General features: G+C 42.2%; 2 protein-coding genes across 2 annotated transcripts in view; one reads left to right on the top strand and one right to left on the bottom strand.

The window, feature by feature from the left end:
* LOC143431687 (facilitated trehalose transporter Tret1-like) overlaps positions 1–12,025 on the bottom strand; it is a 349,669-nt gene that overhangs the window by 231,090 nt on the left and 106,554 nt on the right. The window lies entirely within an intron of this gene.
* Positions 1–12,025, top strand: part of LOC143431682 (uncharacterized) — a 61,919-nt gene that overhangs the window by 26,712 nt on the left and 23,182 nt on the right. The gene's annotated exons all lie outside the window — the stretch shown is intronic.

The raw sequence follows: 12,025 nt of genomic DNA, 5'->3' as shown, positions 1-12,025 counted from the left end.
GATGGGTCGATACAGGGCGACGAAAACACGAAGAACTTCTGTTTCAACCTGGCCACAGGGTTTGCAGTCACTTTCTCGCGCCTAGAAAAATAGCTGATATTTTTATTCGAACGTTTCGCCATTTTTTAAGCGGAAAAATTGACAGAAAAAATTATACATCGTGTTCAGAATATTACGTAACCGTAAATCAGTATCAGAGGACGAGATCAGCTGAGAACATCGTCGCAAAAATAGAAATCCTATTTTCCTGGATCGAGTTGGGGTCACTGTTGGTGGTCGAAGCGAAATTGCAAAAGGGATGACGATTTTCTGACTGAAAATTCGCTTCGAAAATCGAGTCAGAGAATGTATATACACAATAATTAATTAACAGTGACGTTTTGTAATATTGGTGGCAGGATTTGCCTCGAATCCTTGAGTGCAATTTATATTTTACCAGCAGGATTTATTAAGCCACCAATCAAGGGACTCTGGGGCTAATCTGGCTCTTAGTCTGTAATTTATAGGATGAACCAGAAATATTTATTCGACTCGTAAAAATGAAATACAATGAGTTACATCAGTGGTGTTATTTTTTAATTAAAAAAAGGATATTTGCTACGTGAAAAAATTTGACATACTCGCATCGACTCGACAGTTTAAGGTGGATCGATTTTATTATTCCACAGGGTATTAACGACGCGATGATCGTGGCGGTTACAACCCCATAAACCCCTCGGATGATACATATATCTTGTAATCTCTTTTCCACGAGGAATAACAGAGTTTCTGCACAGCCTCAGGCCACAATCTATTTCTTTCTTACATCTTTGGGTGGCTGTCGCCCCTCTCTCTCTTTTAGCCACCCTTTACTGACTTCTTCGCAGCTGAACCCACCCCCCAGGATCTTCATCCTCCCCAGGGAGGTTTATTCTCACTGGATTAAAACCAGAGAAATTGTGCCAGCCGAAACAGTGGTTATTTTCCAGCTTCTGGCTGCGCCCTCTGGAATTATCGAAGGTATTTTTAATCGAATCGCCAGGAGGGGTGGTCGTTTCGAGCGAGAATAAACTTGCGTGGGCCACGTTCTCTTAATGGAGAGGATTCTTATGTTTTCTTCTACTTTTTTTACTGGAATTTAATTATAAATTATCTCATATGCCTTTTTAACAAAATTACTCTGTAATTTTATTTTTTATTTCTCAAATTATTTTTAGTTTGTAATTTTAGAAACCACGAGGATCCTTACATTGTCTTTTCAATGCTATTTCACTAAAATTTTTCAAAAAATAATATTCTTAATCTCACAAGCCTTCACCAAAATTACTTTTCAACTCCAACGATCTTAATTTTTCATTTCTCAAATTATTTTTATGGCATGCAATTATATAACAGCTTGAAATTTCGAGAAATCATGGCAGAATGATTTATTTTTCCACGAGAATAATTCAGAAAGTCGTTTTTCGACTCCTCTGGCTCCACCAACCCCCATCGTGGCAACACTGCAGTCACTCCGCGAGGGAGATCGGTATTAAGGGATAAACGGATTTCGTTTCGACGTATTTTGCCTGTAATCGAGGCTCTCCACTTCTTTCGAGGCAGAGGGAAGTTCTGAAGCCTCTTCTCGCGAGGATCAAGCACGATTTTCGGTCACCAGGATCAGAGATCGCGAGGTTCGTTATTCCACCCCCTTGAACGTAGTCGAAGAACCCTGAAACGCAACCATTGGTCCTTAAAAAGTGGACTTGGGAGTCTCTCGATCGAATAAAGCCAAGATACTTCACTTGATCATATTTTGCAAAAGTTTGTCTCGTTTTTTAAAAAAGATTTTGACTTTTGATAAACTAAAGGGTTCTTATCTATTTTTAATCGAAAAGCTTCTGACTTCGAGATTAGGTAAAAAGAGATTTCCAATTTACAAGTTTTGCGAGGAAACAACGATTCGTCTTTATTACTGGCTTCGACGTGGGTTTATCGAGCGAGGGTTGTTCATCCATTTTGAAAGTCCCGCCAGGAAGCATCCTCCATGTCCTGGGAGATAAGATTCTTGTGAAATTTGTCTGAAAGTTGGAAGATTCATCGTAGAAAGGAAATTGGGGCAGATTTATTGAAAATATTGTGTTAAAAATTGAAATTTGTGTCTTTTTTGCTTTGTGGCACTTCAATAGCTGAAGAAAGCTGTAAATCGAAAGCCAATGATGGAACAGTAATTTTATAAATTACAAAATTCCATTTTTGAGGTCTAGAAACATTTAATATAATTTTAAAAAATTTTTTGCGGTACTATTGAGTTAAAAATTCAGGTCAATCTTTCTTCCAGCTTCTCCTCTTTAAATTATTTACAAGCAAGGATATAATAATTGAAGCTAGCATTTGTTTATGTAAATTTCAACGAATCTCGTTCGAATCTCTCGCAGGATGTGAATTACGAAAAGGAATGAAACGTCGTTCGTCGCAGGAATCCGATAAACTTGGCTGAGGCGATACACACGTATGGCAGCGTACGATTCGAGATCCTCGTTTCACGTCAGATGACAGCCAATTTTTATTCCAATGATTGCGTTCGAAATTCCCGCGCGAACCACCCCTTCTTGTCGCCATTCACGCGTCTGCGATGCGAATTCTTCCGTGAAACGTCCAACCTTTTCGCCCCTCGTCGCTTTTTCCTGCCGCGATAATTGCAGAAAACGCGGCTGATGGATTGCTGTGGTATTCATGTTGATAAGGGACGGAATTTAATTAAGGATCGCGCTCGCGACAGCCATCTTGCGATCCAATGAAAAACCATTGCTCTGACGTGCAATTCCATCGACAAATTCAACTCACATCGCTGTAATCCTTCAAAGAACAGCATTTTTCTGTTCCTCCACTCGTCTCACTGACAATTGCCATTTTATTAAAGCAGGAACTAAATTAGTCTTCTCTGGAACAAGATGGATGACTAATTTGGCGCTAGTTTTGCTGAAAACAAGCATTGGAGGAGGAAGAGAAGAGAAATTGTAAGGAAGCGAGGTGTGGCTCCTGAAAACATAATTCCAGTTCCTTAAGAAGCAATTAATTCCGTCCTCGAAGGGACGATAAAGGACAGGGGGTGGCGCTGGGCATTTAAATTAAGTGGCTTCCTTCGAAATTAGATCAGGGAGGATGTTCTCCGTTGTCCTGTGCCTTTGCGGTTGGCCAGTAATTCGTTCCTGCCCGTTTTCTCATGGAAAATTCCCTAAAACACAACTATCCATCGATCCAAAAGTTCAATGCACTCAACAACCACAAAATTACACCAATTTTGAGCCAATCAAGAGGCAAAAAACAATATCCAACACCATGTTTGCTACTGGCGCGTTCAAATGGTCCCCAACGAGCAGTTCGTTGGGTTCAATTAAAAGAAGACTCGAGTTTTCCATCAAAGAGACCCTGTCAACGAGACTTGGCAGCGTTTGGCTGAAACCAATCTCGAATTGTGGAGCCCAGGCCCTCGATAATGACTTTCAGTGGGCGAGTGAAGCATCCTGGCGAAGAAATGAAGGGGCGAGCTGCTTCGTGGAGACGAGAGAACGCGGTGGGGGTGGAATTGAAGAGGAGACAAGCTGCCAGACGCAGGTACACGGTTTATTTCAGCGTTCCGCGTCGTTAGCGCACCCGTTTCGACGCGGACCAACGAGGCATCCGGGAATTACGCGCAGCCTGCTCGTACGCGCCGCTGGTATCGCCGATATTCCCTTGAATAGGCTGATACAAAGGGATCTGAACCATATGACGTGTAGCCGACTGGATACGCGCAACCGCCCCATTCGTGTCTCGTCCGCCTCTGAAACGATAACTCACTTATTGACCCGGTGTGTTGTTGTTGGAGAGCCTTAATTCGAGTCTTTGGTTGCGGAGAGGAACTTGCGTTTGGGATACTGTGGGGTCTTAGAAAGCTTGTGATTTCAAAGGTTGAGATGAGAAAGATTGTGCATTGGAGGCTTGCGATGAGAAAGATTGTGCTTTGGATGCTTGCGATTTGAAAGCTTGTGCCTTGGATGCTTGTGCTTTGAAAGCTCGCAACTCCAATGCTCGCAATTTGGAAGCTCGCGATTAGAAATCTTACACATGGAAGCCTCACGTTGAGAAATCTCATACTTAGGAAATTCTTGATGCTGTACGACCTAAGAAAGCTCGCAATTCCAAAGCTGGTGCTTAGAAAACTCGTGTTTTAAAAGCTCGTGATTAAGAATCTTGTGCTTTGGAGTTTCACGCTTAGAAATCTCGCGCTTAGAAAGTTCACGCTTAGAGATCTTGCGCTTAGAAAGCTCTGGCCTTCAAAATTTGCTGATATAGAAACCTTTTACCCCCAAATTTCACACATAAAAAGCTTATACCCTGAAAACTTACATTTCTAACACTATAATCGCCCAAATCCGCATATTCCAACAAAAATTCGACCACAAACCTCCCAGGAACAGCAAGAATTAAGCTCGACGCACACCTCCACAGCACTTTTCTCCAACTAACGACCATATTTACAAAATTGCATCTGCTCTCTCACAAAGAACGCGGCTGCACAGAGAACCAGGTAGCAGGCGGATTTTTCAAGGATAATTGAATTTCATTTAACGATCCTGCGCCTGACAGTAAAGGCATTAACCGTGGGCGGCTAGTTCGACGCAGAGTAACCTAATTAATCGACAAAGTCTTTAGTATAGAAAGGTCTTATTCCCTTTGGTTGTTTTAGTTCATTATACGCGAAGGGTTTCTCCTGGCTCTTTGTTTCCATTGGCTGAATGTGGGAACCAACTTGCTCGAAGGGTTATTACTTGCCAGCACGTTTACGAATGAAACTCCAGCGACTGAGTTGCCAAGTAATCGTATTACCAAATTGGGGTAATAATTAACAGTCCACTCAATTAGAACAGCACGCTATTTCCATTCCAAAAATGATAAAATTTTCGATTAATATTTGCATCAATTTTATTTAAAATTTCTAGTGCAAATTTAAGTAACAAAGTTGAAAATTTATCTGATCACTGAATAAAGAATAACTATTGTAATTTATTGTAATCTAAGTAATCGTATTACCAAATTGGGGCAATAATTGACAGTCCACTTAATTAGAACAGCACGCTATTTCCATTCCTAAAATAATAAAATTTTCGATTAATATTTGCATCAATTTTATTAAACATTTTTAATTTATTGTAATTACAGGGTGTATAGTAAACTCAGTAACGCTCGTGTCTTTAGCTTTTACACTGGCTTGTTTTTAGTAGAAACAGGTGTAAGTAGAAATTGTGAAGTTTGGTCAGACAGCAGACGGAAGCTCTTGTTTCTCAGTTAAGTAAACGAGCAGGTACTTCTTGCATTTGAGAAATTTGCGATACTGTGCGACTTTAGAAAGCTTGTGATTCCAAAGCTGAATTTTCGTGCTTTGAAAGCTCACGATTAAGAATCTTGCGCTTTGAAGCTTCTCGCTTAGAATTCTTGCGCTTTGAAGTCTTACGCTTCGAAATCTCGCGCTTAGAAGGTTCACGCATAGAAAAATTGTGCTGGCGATATTGTGGGACTTTAGAAAGCTTGTGCTTTGGAAGCTTGTGATTAGAAAGCTCGTGCTTTGGAAGCTTGCGATTAGAAGTCTTACACATAGAAACCTTTTGCTCTGAAATCGTTTGCTTAGAAAACTCGCGACTAGAATTCTTGCGTTCTGAAGTCAGGCACATCAAAAACTGTGCTATCTCGACCACAATTAGCATCCATTTCCCTCGTCCCACACTTGTAATAATCTCCCACCCGTTGTGCAACTCGTTCACTCGCAAAAGACGCCTCGAGTTCCAGTTGGAACGCTCGCAGCAACGCTCGAGACTTAGATTTATGAACAAAGTTCTCTGTCAACGTCGCTGCTGGTCCAACGCAGGCTATCAGCTGATCAAGATTAATGACGATATCCCCGCGACCAAGTAATTTCAGCCATCGAGTCAAGTTGACGCTCGCTCTTGTTTCGCTTACGCTACATTTATTCGACATTAGCGATACACGATTTAACTCGATCTCGTCTATCGCGACCCCAGCGCCACGTAGATCCAGTTTCACCTGTGATTTATGGCAACACTGTCGTCAGTGAGGAGTTACGACGTTGCATCGATCATCAGGGGCGCTGATTTCGAGACGCGAAACACTTTCGAGCGATGTTTGCTCGTCGAGAAAAATGGAAACTCGATTATTGCGCTTTCGAAACTCGCACAACTCATCTTCCAATGGCCAGGAAGTCGTTTCTGGCGCGCGCGAGCGCAGTCACGTTTCAAATGGCCGCATAAACTTTTGCTTATCGCTAAACAGGACCAAGATAACAGCCACGATCTATGGAATAGAAAAAAACGAACGTGCCACGAGTGTCTGTGGCGAGATTTCAAAGTCCATTTTCAAACAAAAAGCTTTGTATTGTAATAAATTTGGTTTTTAGATTCTTATTTAAAGGGTGGTTATTTTGAGATGAATTTGCAGGCGAAAAATTATTGTTTTACTGATCGAACAGAGTTTGTAAAAGGTTTCGATTGTTCCAGTGGACAACCAGAGATTTATTGCGTTTGTTTTCGTATGATGGCGCTTCGAAAATGGCGGACAGTTCCACTGCATTAGCGCGGCGACAGAAGTTTTATGGGGCTGTGTTTTTTTTTTCTCGTCGCGTTCTGTTACAGCTGCGGTAAATTTGTTATGTAAAATGGGCGAGGGGATTTGTGGGTTTTACGAGGAGCAGTATGAAATTGTGGAAAGTAGAATTCTTGCAATTTTGCAATAACTTTCTTTCTTTGAAAGCAACAAATTTGTCTGTGCCTCGTTTCTTCTTGAAATCCTGTCATTTCTTCAAATTTGGATCGATGAAGCTCAGAATTATCTTGGTACAATCTTATGCAAAGGTTTCACAATTTTTCAGACACCTTTAATTACAGAAAACTGAGTCAGCATTAGAAAGCTTCTGCTTTGATAGCTCGTGATTTTAATGCTCGCAATTTGAAAGCTCGTGCTCTGAAAGCTTGCAATTAGAAATCTCGCGCTTAGAAATCTTACGCGTAGAGATTTCACGCTCAGAAATCTAACGCATAGAGATCTCACGCTTAGTAATCTTACGCCTAAGAAACTTGCGATAGAGTGGAACCTTGGGAAACTAGAGATTTCAAAGCTTGTGTTTTGAAAACTCGCGATTAGAAAGCTTGTGCTTTGATAGCTCGTGATTGCAATGCTCGCGATTAGAATGCTTGTGCCTTGATAGCTTGTGCTTTGATAGCTCGCGATTGCAATGCTCGCGATTAGAAAGCTTCTTGCTCTGAAAGCTTGCAATTAGAAATCTCACGCTTAGGAAGTCCCATGCTTCGAAATCTTGCGCTTTTAAGTCCCACGCGTAGAATTCTTGCCCTTAGAAAATTTGCGATACTGTAAATGCTTGAAAAGCTCACGCATAGAAAGCTCTTGCTTAAAAAGCTCACTCTTACACACCCCACACCACATTTCATCTCTCATACAGCAAACTTCCCCAAACTACTGCCCACGACTTTCAAAATTACACGTCACATAAAGTGTTAAATCGATAAAATTTCAAATCGTTCGGAAGAAGAGACATCTTGAAACTTTTAATGGCTCTCGAAACTCCTCTGCGCGTCCCCAAGGATTTTAATGTCCCGTAAAATGATTATGCGCCTCGCGAAACTATTCGAGAGACGTCGATAACAATAATTAATACTTTAACAGCTCAGCTGATAGAACTCGAAGCTCTATCGACTGATCAATTGCCACGATGTAGCAGAAGAACCCTCGAAGTCATCTCTGAACAAGCTCGACGAATATTTATTCGATGGTTCGCACGTGAGATCGCGTTTCCATATTCCAATTAATCCGCTGTGGTGATCGAGGATCGATCCTGGTAATAATCGTGAGAGCCAAACCCTTTGAACTTGAATTCCTAGACGGTGTCCCAACTTCTCGCGGCTCGTCTAACTTTCTATCTCATTTGCCACGGATCCAAGATGGCTTCGACACCTCAAACGTGTGCCACGAACTTCGAGCAACATAGATGCGACCACGATGCAACTTGTGTCTTCGATTCTGACGAAGAATCTCGACTTTTTTTTGACGAGTGATAGACAATAAAACGTAGCTGGCGATTTAATCAGAAGTGAGTGCGCTGGTGGCAGTAAAATTTCGCAGAGACGAGGAAGTAATCAGGAAGCAACGTTTCGCGAGATCAAACGCGTTAAGAGTCGGCCATAACCGTTGGGATAAGTTCAGAACTGGCGCTGGTAGCGGCTTCTGGCGGCGAAATAATTATTGCTGGAAACTTCCGGGGAAACTTGAATCTATCCACGAGGTGGCTGCGAAGTCTCGTAACCTGCGACCCTCGCTCGTTACGTAACGTCGTGCTGTAATGGAAAATGAAGTTTTATGCGTTGATATTTATTGCTGTTGCGTAATCACGTTGCGTTTTGTGTTTCGTGGGCTTATGTGATGCTGGGAGCATTGTTTGAGTATTTTTCTACGATTTTGACGATCTTGAGTGCGAGGAATCTTCTTTTTTGGGAGCAGCAAGTTTGTTTGTGCCTCGATTTTTCTTGAAATCCTTTCATTTCTTCAAATTTGGATCGATGAAAGTCTCAAGTACAGAATTATTTTGGTACCAACTCATGCAAAGGCCTTAGAATTTTTTAAACACCCTCTAATTACTAAAAACTGAGTCAGACGTTGAAAATTGAGGCAAGCACCGTCAGAAATGGCGAAGGCTAAGTAAGGTGACCGGAAATCGCCTCGCAGAGGGCGCTCGCTCGGACGATTTCCGCGTGCCACGTTAATTGGCGAATCACGGGCAAATGAAATTGTCGTGGGCGTTTGATCTAATTAGGCTGGGACCTGGCGATGCGCCTGCGGCCCACGCAGAACCATAATTAAAGGGCAGACTCGAATTAGCCGCGTCGTTCGATTTTCAACCGCTCGCGAATTTTGGCTCGCCTCCTCAAACCCTTTGCAACGAGGATCAAATTATCAGCCAGCTCTGACGCTCTTCGCTGATTTATCCTGCGTTTGTTAATCAGAATCGAAATGAAAATTCATCTCAATTCTTCAGCACACGTTAATTAATTTTAATTGCATTTTTCATCTCCCAGAAAAGGTCGGATTCGAAATTACAGAAGACAGAATTAGAAATTAATTTTAATCGACGAGCCAACAAGTCCAGCGTTCAAACCAGTCGTCAGATTTGCAATTGGGAGTCGCTGGAGGGTGCGATTTAACGCAGTATGATCGAACAGGCGCGTTTCAGGGCTGTCCTCGATAGAAAATAAAGAAAACAGAAGGGGCTGAAAACAATTGGAAACATAAATCCCACAGAACGGTCCTCAGTTTCATTCAACGCTGTGCTCGCCACGTTATTTATGCAAATACCCGCTGGAATTTCCATTTTAATCGCTGGCGTCGCGTCAGTGAGAAAAATTTACAGCCACCCCTAATCGTTGACAAAATATCCCTGCACTTGGTCGCCATCGAATTATCCGCGAGCAATCAATTCAAGAATAAAAAAAAAAAAATTTCTGGCTACCCAAAAACACCAGTTTCCATCGTCAATTAAGAGCTAATTTCTAACATAACGCTTCTATCAATTAATCATTAATTTCTCACTCAATTTCAAATCAAATTTAAATTAATTTGTATTCGATTCTCTGGAAGATAAATTAAATATCCCCTAATTTATTGCAATTAAAGAAAAAAGCGATTGATTGGTGATTTAATTGCAAATGCAAGGATTATTAATAATTGCAAGAGTGCACGATAAAGTTTCAAATTTATTTCACTCGCAATGAACCCCCCCTCGTCGTGGTTTGAAAAAAATGGAGCCGCGTGCGTGTCGCTGTATTAATAAATAAATCACGAAGTCAGAGCGGCTCGCACGAACTGGTACAAGGAAACTGAAATTTATAACGCACTTCATTACGCAATCCGTGGCTGGGATGATTTATACCTTGATTTATGCCTTGAACATACTTCTCGCGTAAACGTGCTCGATGTTCCGTGTCGCGTGACCCCCAACTTTGGTAATCGTCTCGTTATGTGTGCGCTACGGGGTTCACTTCCACGGGAAGTTGGTCCATTTCGTCGCTGGATCATCAAGGATTCCTCTAAATTCAAATAATTGCATACTCCCTTAACATAGAATATATAAAAAATAATTTTCTTTCAATAAACTGCTCATGAAGGAAGCTTTGAACGAAAATTAGAACACAACGAGTAAATTCTCGCTGAATAAGTCACAAATTTGTCACACAGTGGAGAGAGAAAGAAAAAAATCACTGCATTTGGACAGAATATTACAAAATAATTATTTCTAGAACTCCACTTTCATTTACAATTAATGAAACACCCCAACAGTAGGTCAGTCTGGACAGCAGTCGATCAGAGCACCAACCAGCAGCGCTGCAACTGAGCTTGGACCCTGTCCATGGCCATCGAGACCATAGAAAGAGTGTCAAAACTCAGGGGATGCCCATGGAGGACCTCGACGACTCTTTCTCCTGCGTTTGGTTATTCAGTCGCACGTTAAATGGCGGCGCAGCGTACACCTGCGTCGTTTCAAGGAGGCTGGGCTCGTCATTTGTCCCTTTTCACGTGCCCAGCTATCTTTCCACCCCCCGTGGCCATTGTTGCCCAGCTCGCATTGTCTCTGCGTGGCGTTATCGTTCGTCGACGAGGCTGGAGAACGTGCCTCTGACCTGGTCGACGAGGTGGGGATGGCCGCGAGCGTTTCATTCCCTCTGGTCGGTTCATTCAGCCATAGAATGAATGGCGAACGAAAGGTGCCGTCGAGAATAACGGAGATTGGACGAGGGACGACGGTGGCCAGCAGTTCCAATGGGTCCAGACGTCGATTGAAAGACCATGGAACCGACCACCGCTAATGGAAAGTGACGCTGCACGCGATGGACTCGCTTCTTTCTTAGATCACAGATGGCAGGACCAATTGTCCATTTAGTTGCTTCTTTCGTTTAGTTAATCCTCTGATTTGTATGTAGACACTGAGAATCGTTTCTGAGGCTTCCCTTCAGCATCGATTAAACCTCTCGCAGCGAATTTAATCAATAATTAACAGCAACCAAGTAAACTTAAGAAGCACTTAAGAAACATTCGTGTGTAGCAACGTTTGGAGTCGCAATTCTCGTGAATAATAAATGCAAGCATCGAAACATCTAACTCAAAGTGTACTTTACGCGAGTGTTTCAAAATTCCCGCGCGTTGAGACGCGAGCTGATTGGCTCGCGACTCTCATCGCCCCAAACTAACGAAAATTCAATAAAATGACAATTATTGAGTCGTAAACTGCTCGAATTGGAGCAGATATATTCGAAAATATAACAAAAATGACAGAGTGACATAATAAGAGCAATTGCAGGGCGTTTTTTCATCTCTCAGTTCATTTTTAAACGCGAGAAACGTCGCTGGACTTGATCGTCAGAGATCGCAGCCAGTTTTCGGCTGACTAAACGCGTAAATTATTTGATGCCCCTTTTCAACGGCCTCTAATGGCCCACCATGAAGTCCCTGGCTATTATTAACGACGGACGGTTTGTCGTCGAGCCGTCAGAAACGCCATGAACGCTCCAAAACTTCCATTTCACCCGAGAAAGTTCGCGCGCGACGAGCTTTTAAGTGTCATCCGCCGGCGCGTCCATCGAAATGCGCGCGGTTTAGTTTACGATCCGCGAAATGGGGACGCCATATTGCCACGGTGAGTGAGAGAGATGAAAAACAGAGGGGGTAATTCACTTGGTCGCTCGTGAAAGGAGCGTAAAAAAATGATCGTTCGTATTTGACTCGCGAAATCTCCTTTTGAACTCGAGAGAAAAATGGGGATGGATTCTTGGTAGTTTGGGGAAATTTATTTGGGAGTGGAATGTGTTTCAGTGATTCTAAAGTTAATGTTTTCAAAGTTAATGCTTTTATAGTTGATGCTTTCAAAGTTGACGCTTGCAAAGTTGATGCTTCCAAAGTTAGCGCCTTGAAAGTTGGAACTTCCAAAGTTGGTGCTTCTAATGCTGGC

This window comes from Xylocopa sonorina, unplaced genomic scaffold, assembly GCF_050948175.1.
Source record: "Xylocopa sonorina isolate GNS202 unplaced genomic scaffold, iyXylSono1_principal scaffold0014, whole genome shotgun sequence".
NCBI lineage: Eukaryota > Metazoa > Arthropoda > Insecta > Hymenoptera > Apidae > Xylocopa > Xylocopa sonorina.
Note: the sequence above shows the minus strand (reverse complement) of the source record. Positions and strands in the feature narration are given on the sequence as shown.